General features: G+C 43.1%; 1 long non-coding RNA gene across 1 annotated transcript; it reads right to left on the bottom strand.

Moving 5' to 3' along the window:
• Positions 1-1,182: 1,182 nt before the first annotated feature.
• On the bottom strand, positions 1,183-2,438 carry LOC114840713. The gene is made up of 2 exons (XR_003782814.2): positions 2,407-2,438; positions 1,183-1,365 (listed from the first exon to the last, which is right to left on the bottom strand). It is a non-coding gene; the product is annotated as an uncharacterized LOC114840713 (long non-coding RNA).
• Positions 2,439-17,375: the final 14,937 nt, after the last annotated feature.

A 17,375-nucleotide genomic window follows, 5' to 3' on the forward strand; every position in this document is an offset into this window, starting at 1 on the left:
AACATTTCCTAGCGGGTTAACCGTGCACAGCCGGAGACTGGGTCCAGGAGCCTAAATCCTCCCCCGTTTGTGGGCTAGCTACGTAAAGGGTGAGAGTCAGGGTGCTCGGCTTGAATGATTTTTGGGATTCATCAGTACAGGTACCGGGGCTTAACTTTTGAACTCAGGAGGTAAGGGCACATTGCAGTTAAATATGGTTCTGGTCACATATGTTAGGGCACATTTATATTCTGCAGACAAGGTTAGGGCCTTGAACGTCTCACGGGCTGACGGGTCTATTAACAATGTTAGGGCATGTAGTAGCATCTGGTTGCTTCTAATTCTTCTGGCCACCTTTTGAAGTCAGTCTAACTACAACCAGTATTTGAAACACGAGCAAAACAAACAGTCTTCTTTTTAAATGTTTACTTATAAAACACAAAATGATACATGGTACGCACGGTCAAAAAACTGTGTTGCTTCCAACATCTCTAACTTCAAACTAAACTAACTACATCCAATCAATTACGCTATGAAGTAGTGCTATCTGACTGGAATATGTGCCACCAGAAACTGAATTTGAATCATTTATATTTGAATTTGAATTGCTAAACTTGAATAATTCCATTGAAAAACTGAATTTGAATCACATAATTTGAAATTGTATTGTTTAATTTGAATAATTGCATTGAAAAACTGAATCTGAATTGTATAATTTGAAATTGAATTTATTCGTTTGGATCCGAAGTCCAATAAAATGTGATCCTCACTGAAAATTAAACTCTCTATATATCTTCACATTCACTTCTCACAATTCAGATTCAGTTCTCAAATTCAATTTCAAGTTACTGTGACAGACATCCGGTGTGCATGGCTAATTGATTTGATATTTTAGAAAGTATAAATCATTGTTAGCCACATTGAATGTTACACTTCAAAAAGCATTTCCATCGCACCATTACAATGTTTGTCAGAGAAGATGTCCTTCACTACGTTCTTTCCCGCTTCCCTGTGGTTGTGTCAGCAAGACAGAAGTCCGATTTAAAAAAATTGCTGTGAATGGAAGGTGGACTATAAGGTGCCTGGATACATGGGGTCCTAGACTGGACTTAAGCAATCATGAATTATTAAAAGCCTTTAGTCCTCTGATTGGCACAGGCATGACTGTCAATGATGGTGAAGTAGGTACAATGCATGTGCAAGTGTGGTCAAATAAATGTATTTTCCAAAACTATTTGAATGAGAAAGGGGATCAATGGCAACGCGTAGAGATTCAATGTCCTCGGTCTTCAATGGACATTCCATTTCTGGCATGGTAACACCTGTGTTGGCAGAGGTATGAGAGAGCCCTGAGCTCTCCCAATCAAAATCCTCAATTTGGATTCCCTAAAACCAACAGAAGATCGTATTAATGAATTGTTAACATATATCATCTAGTAATGCAACCCATTTCATCAGCTGGAGCTATTCTTTTCGGATGTCACTGAGAATCACTGACATACTATGTATTAGATGACATTATTTCATACATTAATAGTAGGGTATTAATATCTATTGTGGAACTAATAATATTCCAAATAGGAGATGTGAGCTACAGAGAGGTAGCTGGTAACATAATCTAGAAGCGGTGAAGGTTGAAAGTAGTAGGTTTTCATTGCCAAGAAATGTAATTGCTTTATCATAAACAGATTTAATCATCACTGATTGCTATGGATTTCATGTCAAGTTCATATCAAATGTGATGGATGAGGAACCACCAAAATTAAGGAATAGTAGCAAACCAATTATATTTGTTATGTGACTACAAGCCAACTAGTTATGAATGTAACAATATTGCCAGATATGTTTCCTATACCATGTTAACAGTAAAAACGAATTTGTAACTGGTTGGATCATGCCCATAATCACTATAACGTTAAGTTTCACCTTCCTAAACATTGTGCAGATCACAGCATAAGTTGGTCAAAAATTAATCTCCAAAAGAACAGCTGGGTTGTTTTAAGTCAAAGGTGGGACTGGCAAGTTAGCTAGCACGATGCCTTCTATTTCTAGATCTTCCTAAGTTTACCGGTACTTATCTGAGCTAACGACATGATCACTGTCACTAGTTATAAAGAAATCATTGACTTTCACTCGGTGCTATTCACTGACAGTAAAAAAAAAAAAGGGGGGGGTGTTATTGTACGCACAGCTGTTTGTAGACTAGCTCCAGCGCTCCTAGCTGCGTTGCTAAAATAATAGCAGAAACAATGCTAACGTGCTAGTCATAAATATAGAACAATGGTGCTAGCTAGTCGTCTAATGTAATTGTAAACATGATTTGTGTATGCTCGCGGACTAAACGAACCGTTTCTACAAAACAGCTATAACATTAACGACAGTTAAACAAAAGATCGTTAGATCGTAGATATGTGAAATTGTAATTACCGTATTTGTCCCAGCCGAATCCATGGTGGTCACGCCAGACTGGGCGTTCTGGGTCAAGGCTGGCCACTGGCTAGGCAAGAGCTTCTTCCTTGTTTCATGTACGATGCTCCAAAACGTAGGTGCTGATTGGCCCAAGAGGAGTCCTGTGCGCCAATGAACGCTATCTATCAATCTGCGCTCGATTGCTCTTCCTTCATCCTCCAACTACCCGGATGTCTGTCTCAGTAACTTGAAATTGAATTTGAGAACTGAATCTGAATTGTGAGAAGTGAATGTGAAGATATATAGAGAGTTTAATTTTCAGTGAGGATCACATTTTATTGGACTTCGGATCCAAACGAATAAATTCAATTTCAAATTATACAATTCAGATTCAGTTTTTCAATGCAATTATTCAAATTAAACAATACAATTTCAAATTATGTGATTCAAATTCAGTTTTTCAATGGAATTATTCAAGTTTAGCAATTCAAATTCAAATATAAATGATTCAAATTCAGTTTCTGGTGGCACATATTTCAGCTCATACTTACAAGGCATGTTAATTGAGATGAAAGTGGGCACTTCTATGCGCTAGGGTGCGGGAATATGTGTTAGGGCACATTAAGTTAAAGTGGTTTTGGCGTGCAGGGCACGCTCACGTGTGAGCTGAATTAATAATTCATTGGCAATGTTTGTTTTTTCGCCACGCATGTTTTTTGCTGCATTTGATGATGGGTATGCGTTGTGGTAAATATTTGGCGGCATAGTTAATGTTTCTGTTGTCTGGGCATGTGAACAAATGCATCTTTGAGAGTTATTGGGTTTTCCGGTTAATGCCGTTTTCGTTCGGTGACGGATGTCTGCCCTCCCGGGCAGATTGGAGGAATATGACCAAGTTGACGTATGGAAGTTGCAGTAAGTATAATATAAAGTTGTTTGGAAGGCGTAGGCTACGGTATGTAGAAAGTCTGGACGTTTTGGGAAAGTTTGTGTGGTGTATGTTGATCTCTATGTTGTAGTTCTTTTCGCTCATGTTGGATGGATCGTCCCTCTGACTGCCCCCACCCTCCCGCGGTGTTCCGCGAGGCCGATCGCTGGGACTCCTTGGAGGTTTGCGTGGTCCCACCCCGCCCGGCGACACTGCATCGGTGGATTTCCCTACAATCGACATAGCCAATCCCGCTGGTGACCGAGATTGCCCCCGACTCCTTATGCTCTATGGACCTTTTCGTTGTGAACGTGGTGATGCAGTAAGCCTCCTGGAGGCCATTTTGCTCCACTTTAGAAGTATTGGGAGAGTCTAGTCTAGTCAAGAATAGGTCCAAAAGGGGGGAGTAGTACACACTAGATCCGTAATATCCGGTGTTTGCAGCGACTGACACCAAAGAAGACTGCAGACCCAGGGTTGAGGAAGAGACTATGCTAACTGTTACGTTAAAATCTATGAAGCTACCGCTAGACATTCGACTGGACATTGGGTTTCGGAAGATACCCGTGGGAATCAAGATGATGGCTGTTTATGTAGTGTTCCCGCGGGAATAGAGACAGTTCCGTCTGCCTCTTTGGCCTCGCGGCGAGCGATGCGACGGGAACACGCAGGAACGCTAACCCCCCCGAGGGAGGGGTGCTGACGGTCAGAGGAGAAGGACCAGAGTGCATCAACCGATGAGATCATTCCTTAACACAACCCTGTTTTTTTCTCTGACATATTTAGAGTATACAGGATTTATACCATTTCATAGGGTTTAGTAAACTGGGTGGTTGGTTTAGTATGTCAGGTTTGATGGATTTGTGGAAGTTGATAGGTGGTTTTGAGAAAGTTTGGTTTGTAGGAGTACTTTTTTAAATAGTATTTCAGTTATAGTAACTGTAGTGAATACAAAGCTGTTGTTGTTCGGTGTCCTGATAGCATGGGTATCACTCCCATGCTCTTAACCTATTGTGGGGCGATTCGTGCAGCTCTCTTTTGGTGGAATTGGTTTCTGTGCAACTGTCTGTGCGAAATGAGAGAAAGATGTCTAGTTTATTTTTCAACAGTAGGGGAATTGTGCCCCTATGTCTCTTTGTGCAACCTGTATTATAGTGTAGATGTAGTGATTGTATAAGTTAGTGAACTGTTATAAGCTGTTGTAACCAATGTAGATGTATTGATTATATAAGTTAGTGAACTGTTATAAGCTGTTGTAACCAATGAAACAAAATATTAATTGTTTGTAATATGAGCTGAAACTGAAGGAGCAAGTAGGAGAATAGGAAACCCTGTTTAAGCAGTTGCAGGGGAGAGAAAGATTTAGTATGTCTGTTTTGTGAGAAACAGGACACAGGTTAGAGACACACACACACACATAGTCTGACAGGCCAGACAGATACCAGGAGGAGACAAGATGTTTGCGTTTATCCTTATAAGGAATAAAATTGGAACTGGACCCATAGCATACTTGTTCTGTGAATTTAACGACTCTATCTTTTGGGCGTAGTAGAAGTATAAAAATGATGTTTTGAATGTTGATCCTTAGACATTGTGCGGCGACACGTGTCTCCAGAAGCTTCTGTAATAAATGGACGAATAACTACGGTAATTGCCCTGACTCCCTGTGTTTTATTCTCCTTTCCAACAAACCAACTCGGGGAAGTGTTAGACTTCAACAATAGGTAGGGGAGATTCAGTCATGTGGGCTGGCGGTGTGCAGACCTCTGGTTGATTTCCAACCACGTAGAAAGAGCACTGATGGCTTAGGGGCAATATCTGCTGCACATCTATGTAGTGGGGTATAACCAAATGGTATGCTCAGAGGACCTATGTCCACCATTTTAAGAGACTGTAGGATGGAGTAAGGATTGCTCCTGTCAAATGCCAAAGTTGTTGGTCAGCTTGTGGTTTGGCGAATTGTAGAGTTAATGAAGTTTGTGCTTGTTCTGTATGAGCTTGTGCCCCGAATCCCAGGCATTTGTCAAGATCTGGTTGTGGTCGACACCTGGTAAATGCATTTTTCCATTTTGCTATTCCCTGTGCATGAGGGATCCGATTGGCTGCATTGTGTATTCTTTGGTGGAATATTTGTGAATTTGTTAGAGATTGTTCTTAGCCTGGAAGTTTAGCCTTCGCCAGATTTTGCTTTGTTGGGTGTACACTTGGGTGAATACATTCATAGCGCCGTTAATGTGGTTCTTTGGCAAGGCCCACTCTTTCGGCTTTGCCTAAGAGCAGACTCCGTGAAATTGAAACTGGCCTTCTAGTGTTGTGCTGGTGGCTGGCACATATGGAGGTATTTGCCTGATAACTTAGGATTGTATACAAGAATAATGTCCTAAATTTAATTAGAGTGATAGATTGGAAATTGGTACAGTGATGTTTTTCTACTTTGGTAGAATATGGTCTCATGGTTCCATTAGGACCGGTTAAAATATAGTGTTTCTCTCTCCTTGTATGGAGTAGAAGGCAGAACTACATGGCGATAGTCTTTAATGTTAGGAAACCATGCGGTTTCCCATGTAGACTGTATTCGCATCCAATTTAATCATGGCCTGCAACAGTGGATGAAATAGCCACAGCCTGTTTATTCCCCAAATAGCCAAAGATGTAAAATTAGACATCTTATTTTAGATGTTTTTGGGTAAATAATGTTGTAAATGATGTCTTTGTTTGTATTTACAATGATTACTTGTGATGCTTGTGTTTTAAGACCAACGCCTGATACTTGTTACTGGAGTTCTAACCCGGGAAACTCACAAATGGGGTAGATCTTTTTCTCCCTGCTGTTATTGTGTTGATAAGATAAGCCTTTTTTTTTTTTACAAACCGCAAAGATGTTAGATGGGTTGGACACTAAATCTAAATCTTCAGTTAATCTGAGGAACAGACACAATTTCTATGTGTGGGAATTTTAATCTCATATACTTTACATAAACATTTGGTTTACCAACCTTTCCCATTAAATCAAATTAGTTTATTACTACAGGTTAAATTTGAATGTTCTGACTGTTCACACCTGTGGTAATTTCCCCGATATGAGTATATTCAGTTTTGGGTTAATCAAACGTTTAGTGCAAGCTAATTATGTTTTCCTCTCAATAGCTTTCATGTCGAAATGCATGGTTTTGAAACATACTGGTACTGAGGGTAGAGACCTAAAGTCGTCCCCCATTGTTAATAGCTAGAACAATCTTGATGTTGTTAGATTCTGTCCAAATTTGATCCATGAACAAAATAAATGCAACCTGAAGTCAGGGGAGAGCCATCTTTATTCAGCATGAGTCTATGATGTAGACAATTTCTCATTTCTGTCTCTTCCATAATTACAGAGGCAACACAGTCTTTTACGCAAGGATACATTGGAGGTGGCCAGTGGTCATAACCAACCATTACACATTCCAATACCCTCCAATAAGAAAGGTTTATCCTACAACAGACCCTTGTATGGTATGTTCCAACCTATGGTCAATGGACATATCCATAGAGCCTATGTCAGTCACATGGGCAACTCAAAGCAGGAGATATGGACAGAATGTATGGACAGGATGTGTGGGGCCCATCAGTAACAGGCAACACGTCCTGTCTATGGTCCTTTGTTCAGAGTTAGTCAGCACATCTGTGTTGTGTTAAGTTTCTCATGCCCATTTCCTATCAATGTCGATGCATGACATATGCATGAAAGTAGCGATTTTGGCTGACCGCCACTATTTGATGTGACATAGACATGCCTTAAAGTTGGACAAATTCCCTAGACTTTAGGAGGTTACTTGAGTCATCCTGTTTGTGTTGTCACAACTTAGTTTGGCCGTTGCCTGTTGGAATGTGAAGTTTGATATGCTAATTTGGGTGTTTCACTGGGTGAGACAACTTTGTTTGTGGATGTTGTGTTTTTATCTTTTTTTGTTTTTGATGGATATTGCGACTCTTTACTGAATAAATGTTGGATTCCTCCCTACTATCGTCCTGTAATGGTTCTGCTTTCAGGCATGGAGTCGTTTTCCGTTGACTCCGTTGTGAAACCAGGGGGAGAAAGTAAGAAATTATTATCTGTGATGAAAAATACTTGAACTTAAGAGTTCAAAGCGATTAAATAGGTATTTAAAGAGTTACACGAATAATTGGATTGTTTTGTTTCCATAGTTATAACAGATAATTGGCATCTGTTAAAATCAGCATCCCTTAGCGCCCGTTCACAGTATTTGTATTTTTGTTTTTGAAAAAGTTTGTTTTATACAAAATCTACCATGGTTATGGTTGAGTAAAATACATCTTACCTTTTTGATTTGGTTTAGCTAAGAAATAACTAATTTGATGGGATCAATAGTGACTATGAGAATGTGACTGTTAAGATGCTTTGTTTGATGTTTGATTAGAAGTAATCATATTAATCTCAAGCATTATGGAATAAGTGGGTAGAAATGTGTAGGGAGCAAATTTTTTTATTCTTTACATGTTTACTAAGGTTTGATATTGAAACTGAGAAAGTAATTCTGCATCAAGTTCTATTCTAGAAAACCAAGTTGAGACGTTTTACATAGTTTAAATTGTAAAGAGAGGTACAGACCCCCTGGAGTGATCAACTCACACAAACAGAAATGTGTGGGGTTGGGGGTTGTTTGAAATGGGTTTTTGACTTGTTTGAACTCTTTAGAAGAGAAATAGACTTACTGGTGACATAATCAATATTGGGTTTTCTAATTGGGCTTATTGGGCTCACCACCCACAGGAGGGACCATAAGGGGCCGGTGCAGAGAGGATCGGGCGGCAGTCGAAGGCGTGGGCCTAGACAACCCGATCCCCGGACACGGAAACTAGCTCTAGGGACGTGGAATGTCACCTCGCTGGCGGGGAAGGAGCCTGAGATGGTGCGTGAGGTTGAGAGGTTCCGACTAGAGGTAGTCGGGATCACCTCTACGCACGGCTTGGGCTCTGGTACCACACTCCTTGAGAGAGGATGGACTCTTCACCACTCTGGAGTTGCCCATGGTGAGAGGCGGCGGGCTGGTGTGGGTTTGTTTATAGCTCCCCAGCTCTGCCGCCATGTGTTGGAGTTTACCCCGGTGAACGAGAGGGTCGTTTCCCTGCGCCTATGGGTCGGGGATAGGTCTCTCACTGTTGTTTGTGCCTACGGGCCGAACGGCAGTGCAGAGTACCCGACCTTCTTGGAGTCTCTGGGAGGGGTGCTGGAAAGTGCTCCGACTGGGGACTCTATCGTTCTACTGGGGGACTTCAACGCCCACGTGGGCAACGACAGTGACACCTGGAGGGGCGTGATTGGGAGGAACGGCCCCCCTGATCTGAACCCGAGCGGTGTTCAGTTATTGGACTTCTGTGCTAGTCACAGTTTGTCCATAACGAACACCATGTTCAAGCATAAGGGTGTCCATCAGTGCACGTGGCACCAGGACACCCTAGGCCGCAGGTCGATGATCGACTTTGTTGTCGTTTCATCTGACCTGCAGCCACATGTCTTGGACACTCGGGTGAAGAGAGGGGCGGAGCTGTCAACTGATCACCACCTGGTTGTGAGTTGGATCCGATGGCGGGGGAGGAAGCTGGACAGACTCGGCAGGCCCAAGCGTACTGTAAGGGTCTGCTGGGAACGTCTGTCCGAGTCTCCTGTCAGAGAGATCTTTAACTCCCACCTCCGGCAGAGCTTTGACTGGATCCCGAGGGAGGCTGGAGATATTGAGTCCGAGTGGACCATGTTCTCCACCGGCATTGTCGAAGCGGCCGCTCTGAGCTGTGGCCGTGAGGTCTCCGGTGCCTGTCGAGGCGGCAATCCCCGAACCCGGTGGTGGACACCGGAAGTAAGGGATGCTGTCAAGCTGAAGAAGGAGTCCTATCAGGCCTGGTTGGCTTGTGGGACTCCAGAGGCAGCTGACGGGTACCGACAGGCCAAGCGGACTGCAGCCCGGGTGGTTGTGGTGGCAAAAACTCGGGCCTGGGAGGAGTTCGGTGAGGCCATGGAGAAGGACTATCGGCTGGCCTCGAAGAGATTCTGGCAAACCATCCGGCGCCTCAGGAGAGGGAAACAGTGCCCTACCAACGCTGTTTACAGTAGAGGTGGGCAGCTGTTGACCTCAACTGGGGATGTCGTCGGGCGGTGGAAGGAGTACTTCGAGGATCTCCTCAATCCCGCCGTCACGTCTTCCATTGAGGAAGCAGAGGATGAGGGCTCAGAGGTGGACTCGTCCATCACCCGGGCTGAAGTCACCGAGGTGGTTAAGAAACTCCTCGGTGGCAAGGCACCGGGGGTGGATGAGATCCGCCCTGAGTACCTCAAGTCTCTGGATGTTGTGGGGCTGTCTTGGCTGACACGCCTGTGCAAGATCGCGTGGCAGTCGGGGACAGTGCCTCTGGGATGGCAGACCGGGGTGGTGGTCCCTCTTTTTAAGAAGGGGGTCCGGAGGGTGTGTTCCAACTATAGGGGGATCACACTTCTCAGTCTATGCCAGGGTTCTGGAGAGGAGAATACGGCCGATAGTAGAACCTTGGATTCAGGAGGAACAGTGTGGTTTTCGTCCAGGCCGTGGAACACTGGACCAGCTCTATACCCTCTACAGGGTGATGGAGGGTTCATGGGAGTTTGCCCAACCAGTCCACATGTGTTTTGTGGATTTGGAGAAGGCATTCGACTGTGTCCCTCGCGGCATCCTGTGGAGAGTGCTTGGGGAATATGGGGTCCTGGGTCCTTTGCTAAGGGCTGTCAGTTCACTGTACGACCGAAGCAGGAGCTTGGTCCGCATTACCGGCAGTAAGTCAGACTTGTTCCCTGTGCATGTTGGACTCCGGCAGGGCTGCCCTTTGTCACCTGTTCTGTTCGTAATTTTAATGGACAGAATTTCTAGGCCCAGCCAGGGGCCAGAGGGTGTCAGGTTTGGGGACCACACGATTTCGTCTCTGCTCTTTGCGGATGATGTTGTCGTGTTGGCCCCTTCAAGCCAGGACCTTCAGCATGCACTTGGACGGTTTGCAGCCGAGTGTGAAGCGGTGGGGATGAAAATCAGTACCTCCAAATCCGAGGCCATGGTCCTCAGTCGGAAAAGGGTGGCTTGCCCACTTCAGGTTGGTGGAGAGTGCCTGCCTCAAGTGGAGGAGTTTAAGTACCTAGGGGTCCTGTTCACGAGTGAGGGAAGGATGGAACGGGAGATTGATAGACGGATCGGTGCAGCTTCTGCAGTAATACGGTCGATATATCGGTCTGTCGTGGTGAAGAAAGAGCTGAGCCGCAAGGCGAAGCTCTCGATTTACCAGTCAATCTACGTTCCTACTCTCACCTATGGTCATGAGCTTTGGGTCATGACCGAAAGGACAAGATCCCGGATACAGGCGGCCGAAAATGAGCTTTCTCCGCAGGGTGGCTGGGCGATCCCTTAGAGATAGGGTGAGAAGCTCGGTCACCCGGGAGGAGCTCAGAGTAGAGCCGCTGCTTCTCCACATCGAGAGGGGTCAGCTGAGGTGGCTTGGGCATCTGTTTCGGATGCCTCCGGAACGCCTTCCTGGGAAGGTGTTCCGGTCCTGTCCCACCGGGAGGAGACCCCGGGGAAGACCTAGGACACGCTGGAGGGACTATGTCTCCCGGCTGGCCTGGGAACGCCTCGGTGTCCCCCCGGAAGAGCTGGAGGAAGTGTCTGGGGAGAGGGAAGTCTGGGCATCCCTGCTTAGACTGCTGCCCCCGCGACCCGGCCCCGGACAAGCAGAAGATGATGCGATGCGATGCGGGGTTTTCTAATTCAGCTACATTGAATACTTGGTGTTCATTACTCTGATTTTGACTTGAAGGAACCGGAAATGTCAATTCCATGTTTATTTACACGTTCAATGATTCTTCACTTTTTATAGACATGTATACCTATGTACTTAATTTCTGTCCAATTAGGCAATCATTTGAATGTTGACGGTTACCAGATGTTTCTTGAAGGTATATGTTTAGACAGAAAGGTTTGCTTGCTTTTGCCTAGCTGGTTTGTTTCTCAAAGTAACACCAATGTGTCACTAATTGATAAGGGGTCCATTCTTCAAGACTAGGGTCTGTTATCCTTAGGTCAGTAAACCATCCCCCCTACTCCAATGTGAGCTCTGGAAGGATAGGGCATAAAGGGGGGGGTCATGATTTATGACAGGATTAAAGTGTCTTTGATGTGCTAGGATAATAAGAGGCTTGGAGAAATTCACACAGAGTTTCATCTTGTAGAGAAATAAGGCTAAATAACATTTCTGTTATTTGAGCTTCAAGATGGTATCAAATGTTTTGATTGACAATATGGTTTTTAATAATTTGTGCAGGATTTTAATCCATGACGGCGTAGTGTGTTACTAATGGTTTTCTTTGAGACAAGCTGCTGAAATGGGTTTTCTCAGAAGGGTGGCTGGCTTCTCCCTTTGGGATAGGGTGAGAAGCTCAGCCATCCGTGAGGAACTCGGAGTAAAGCCGCTGCTCCTTTGCATCACTAGGGAGGTGTTCCAGGCACGTCCAGCTGAGAGGAGACCTAGGGGTAGGCCCAGGACTAGGTGGAGAGATTATATTTCGACACTGGCCTGGGAACGCCTCGGGATCCCCCAGTCAGAGCTGGCAAATGTGGCTCGGGAAAGGGAAGTTTGGGGTCCCCTGCTGGAGCTGCTGCCCCCGCGACCCAATACTGGATAAGCGGATGAAGATGAGATGAGACTGTGGTCCCAGCTCTCTTCAGGTCATTGACCTATCTAAACTATCTAAACTGATGATGAGTAATTGGAACAGTAATAGGATATTGTGTTCTTCTGTTCTTTTTGTAGTTTTGTTATTTGTTGGTTGCTAATAACAATTCCAAGAGTGGAATTGTTATTTTGCTACATTAGCAGAACAGAAGCACCAGAAATTTTTCCACTATACAGTTACTGTTTACAACTGTTCTAATCTATTTAAAGAACGGAAGCAGAAAGACCTTGGAAATATACAGTGGCGAGAACAAGTATTTGATACACTGCCGATTTTGCAGGTTTTCCCACTTACAAAGCATGTAGAAGTCTGTCATTTTTAACATAGGTACTCTTCAACTGTGAGTGAAGGAATCTAAAACAAAAAGCCATAAAATCACGTTGTATGATTTTTAAGTAATTAATTAGCATTTTATTGCATGACATAAGTATTTGATACACCAAAAAGCTCAATTTTTGTCTCATCAGACCACATGAACTTCTCCCATTCCTCCTCTGGATCATCCAGATGGTCATTGGCAAACTTCAGACAGGCCTGGACATGTGCTGGCTTGAGGAGGGGGACCTTTCGTGCGCTGCAGGATGTTAATCCATGACGGCGTAGTGTTTTATTTATGGTTTTCTTTGAGACTGTGGTCCCAGCTCTCTTCAGGTCATTGACCAGGTCCTGCCGTGGCCTTGATGAAGCAAATAACAAACAGACCCCAGATATGCTCTCTCCTGTCGGCATTGGTTCAACGTCTTTTTCCCTCCTCCCGTTTTTCTGAATTTTTCACCAAAAAAGGAAATGGAAAACTCTGTTATGGATAAGGGGGCAGAAGAGAAAGAGGACTGGGGGAGTGAGAGCGAGCGAGGGAGGGGGTTTGGGAGAAGGGAGGGAGGATTGATGCACATCACCAGAGATGCACATCTGGATCAGCTTCGTGGTAACTTGACTGGGGGTCAGCCGCGCACACCCACAGATTCATTGAATTCAGGTTTTGTGTTGAGGGGTAGTCAGAAGGGTCAGAGCAAGCCCAAATAACTGAGCCATCTCACAAATAGACATGGCATAATGAGGTGTTACGAAAGCTTGACCTTAAATACAGTATAGTTACGACTGTAGGGCTCTTAGAGGTTTTACAATGCTGGGTCCTCTACAATGCAGAATAGCTTATGTCATGCAATAAAATGCTAATTAATTACACACAAATCATACAATGTGATTTTCTGGATTTCTGTTTTAGATTCCGTCACTCACAGTTGAAGAGTACCTATGATAAAAATTACAGACTTCTACATGCTTTGTAAGTGGGAAAACCTGCAAAATCTGACCCCATGTGGTATATATGCATTGAACGCCAATCCTGAGGTCTGACAGTGATAACCAAATAGAAACACACAATAAAAATAATAAATAAATCTACAGGTGTCAAGCACGGGCCCTCCACTCACCGTGGGACTTGGGGCAACCCCGGATAGCTACACCAGTGGGGACAAATATGTTTTTCCAAATGCGCATGTTTTGCAATGGGATGGCCAACAAGCTCATACAGGTGTGATGGTCAGGTGTCCACATACAATTGGCCATATGCTGTATGTGCACTGATCTCATCTCATTGATTCTGCTAACATGAACACGCAAAATATGCCCTTCAGCCATTTCATTCAATGTCGCTTAGTTAACATATTGTCTATGATGTGTGCTCTTAGTGAAGAGTTACTACAGAACGCTGTATTTCAATGTGTGTAGCTGATATGTGATCTACATGTACATTTTGCCTATACTGTACTTACATTTCACAACCTCACCTCCCAAGCTCCCTCACTCTCTTGCATGACTACATTGGTTGACTCAACATCCTTCTGGTCCTACTAATAAATAAGAACATTCAAGATATGGGCTACACATAACACAACTAATTTTATTTAAGTTATCCACCTTTAAAGACAACATTTAACCTCAGCCCCACAGTTGACCTTTTCTCCCTGGCTGTCTGATCCTGCCACGACCTTCTCATGGTCACCATCTGATCCTGCTAAAATGCAGGACATACGACATGAACAACTTGATCTACATTGATGCCTACAGAACCTGATGGCAACGTTTGATCTATAAGACCCACATTAGGTTGAAATGTCAAATGCAGCTACCAATGCAGGGAACTACAACATTAGCCAACTTTTCAAGAGATCAACTACAGTATTCAGGTAGTTAGTTAGCTATATATTCTAATATCTTTAATACAGCCATGCATTTATAGTAATGTTTTTACGAAATATATTTAAAGAATCCAATTGCAACACTTTGACATACATTCAAATGTACAGAGATAATAAAGGTAAAATACATATATTTTCCCTATGGGTAGCTTGTTACTATTGAAGTTCAACAAATTGAATTGGCAAACTAAGATCACAGCTGCTTTGACTGGCTGTGCTAGCTAACGCAAACATGGCTTTTGTCATTGCAACAATACTGTACTACGTTAACCAACACAATATACTTGCTTTCTGCGGCTGTTTTAAAAAAAAACGTATACATAGATGCAGAATCCAAATATCACAAGGTTAATATTGCAGCGCAAACAAGCTTAGGTTACAAGACGCTTTTTAGAATGAAGACAATGGCAGTTTATCAATCTGCGGTTTTGTCCGTACTTGTGAACTCGTTTGACGTGATCTTTCATGGCCCAAGTACGGTTCCAATCCAAAGAACCCAAGTTACCAAAAAGCATAAAATGCCCGGATGTGTACTTGATCCGCCTCTTTTATCGAGGATGCATAGACATCATATAAAAAGGCTAGATACCTTGTCCGCGCTGTCGGCCAATGGAGGTCGACGTCCGCACATGGCGGCCATCTTGCCACAGGCCGCTCGCTCACTCGTAACATTGTGTTTTATGGTGCATGTACTTTTTAAATAACCATAACTTTCACATTTTTCTACCGATTTGGTTTTTTATAAACGTCAGAGATGAAGTTATGACACTGCATACATATGAAACATTAAAAACATGGACTTCCATATGAAAATATCCTTGAACAGAACCAGATAGGTGTAATGAATATACAAACAAGGTATTTATGTTAAATCAATAAATAGGCTACAGAATGGCAACAAGACATATACACTTTTGTACTATTATAATAAAATTATATTATGTTTTTTCTTTCTGCCGGATAACAAGCATCTCTGAACTGACCACATTTCAGCCCTCTAGGTCACTTGATATGACTTTAGAAACACAACTGAGCCCTAGCACCATCAATATAAAAAAAGCAGATCAATATAGAATGAAATTGAGTACTTCAGACCATTATTTGCCAAGGTATGGTCATGCGTATAATAAAATGCCCTATGGAAACTCCCCATAGGACTTTGTCAGACAAAATGCTGACAATAAAATGCTTACTGAGTGGCAACCTCTTTGTGTAGAAGCATAATGAAATTAAATCAAATGAAAGGTAACACGGATGTTACTTGTAGACCATTTGGATTGTATGTCAGGGGTTCTGATATAGAATGACTACAAAACATATGGTCTCTATTTTTAAACTATTATAAAAGTGACATTTATTTGCACACAAAAAAAAACATAGGTACATGATTCCCCTTTACAAATATCCAAAAAAGAAATGCTGTAGAGAGAACTGCACTACTGTTGAAGTAAAAGAGGACAGTACCTTGAAAACACATACCTTGGGCTAATGCCCTTTGAAAAGTACAGTTTCATTAGGTTTCTGTTGCATGTTGTTGCTCTGTAAGCTGAGGATTGTAATTATGGTGATGTGGTGCAGCCTTAACTTCAAAAACAGGGACAGAATTATTTTTAACAGCCTATAGTGGTGGCTGTCTATCCCAACACAAACATCCTCTGAACCGTTCCTTTTTCAGACAATGTAAACAACCTCAAGCAGTTTGATGGGCTGTGATCGTCTGGTACTGCCTGATGACTGCTGAATGACCCACTGTGCTGCCCTGACGACCCTCACGGTTCCCTCTGATGGAATCACCAGACCTCCATTGTTTTTTAAAGTCAGCAGGAGGTAGCTCTGGTCCTTGGTGGCGGATGCAGTATCGGTCACCAGGCTGGCACGGCAGACATCACACGACAGCTTCTTCAGAGCCTGTCGCACAACAAATCCTGAAATTTGAGTTAGTAATATCATAACTTATAACAATAATCATTAATAAGCATGGGGAAATTAAGGGAACACTTCTCTTTTTGGACAATCGTGAGATTGTTTTTCCCCAGATTGTGACTATTGGCACTTTTGGTTATAGGGAAAATTGACTTTCAGTTAGCCTTCACCTGAAATGTACATGAGAGCATTGTCCACAAGACCATCGAAGTGGACGGGAAGGTAGCTGTGATCATGTACTAGGGCAGGAATGTCAGCAAACAGGGATGGAAGATCTTCTCCTCCTGCTGCAGAGGACACATCTACAGCTGACAGGCTTGTAGAGGTGTCGATGACAGCTGGTAGGGACTCTGTCACCCTGTGCCGTCACATTGCCTCTTCATGGTTTAACAACCCCACACTGGGCCATCAGCTTTACATCCTAAAGATGTACTTGAAATGGCTGGCATTAGGGTTGTTATTCCAGCCATCGTTTAATTATTATTTTTTTTAATTAAAAAAGATATGAGTATAGTACACAGATATTCAATACATGCTTTAAAATGTTTTATGCTTAAAACGTTTTTACAAACAAACTAATTAGAACTAGCCACCCCTGAATGATCTTTCCACATAAAATAGGTTGAATGACATTATCATACAATTCAGACTGTATCAGTGATGATAACTTCTGCAAACAAATAGTAAAACACAGGCATTTTTCTAAATACTCAAAATGGTTTGTGACACTTCCAGGAATTGTGTATGTCTTAATGCCTGTGTCTTCAGAAAACATGTTACAAACTGAAAACAATACAAGCATTTGCTGACACTGTGTCACTTAGTGTTGCAGCTGGTAAATATCAATGATGAACCCTACCAGATGCTCTGATGGAGTTTAAGAGAAGCTCCAAGTGGTCCTGGCTGAACCTGTAGGTCAGGACATATTGCTGTCCTTCAAGCAGCACAGGAACCTACCGGATTGAAAAGCATGTGCAACTTTGCTGGTTAGCAGCTAAACTGTAACGTTAGCTGCCATAGGTCTCACTCAAAGCTTATTGTTATTAGCCAGCAAATAACTACAACCACATCCACAAATATTGTAATTTAGACAAAAGATTAGTTGTCATAAAATCGTTATTGGTGTCAGTAAAACCTCTATAATCGAACAGCTCGTTTGTGATATCTGCCTTGATAACTTGCGCTAGTA

This window comes from Esox lucius, chromosome 13, assembly GCF_011004845.1.
Source record: "Esox lucius isolate fEsoLuc1 chromosome 13, fEsoLuc1.pri, whole genome shotgun sequence".
NCBI classification, from domain to species: Eukaryota; Metazoa; Chordata; class Actinopteri; order Esociformes; family Esocidae; genus Esox; species Esox lucius.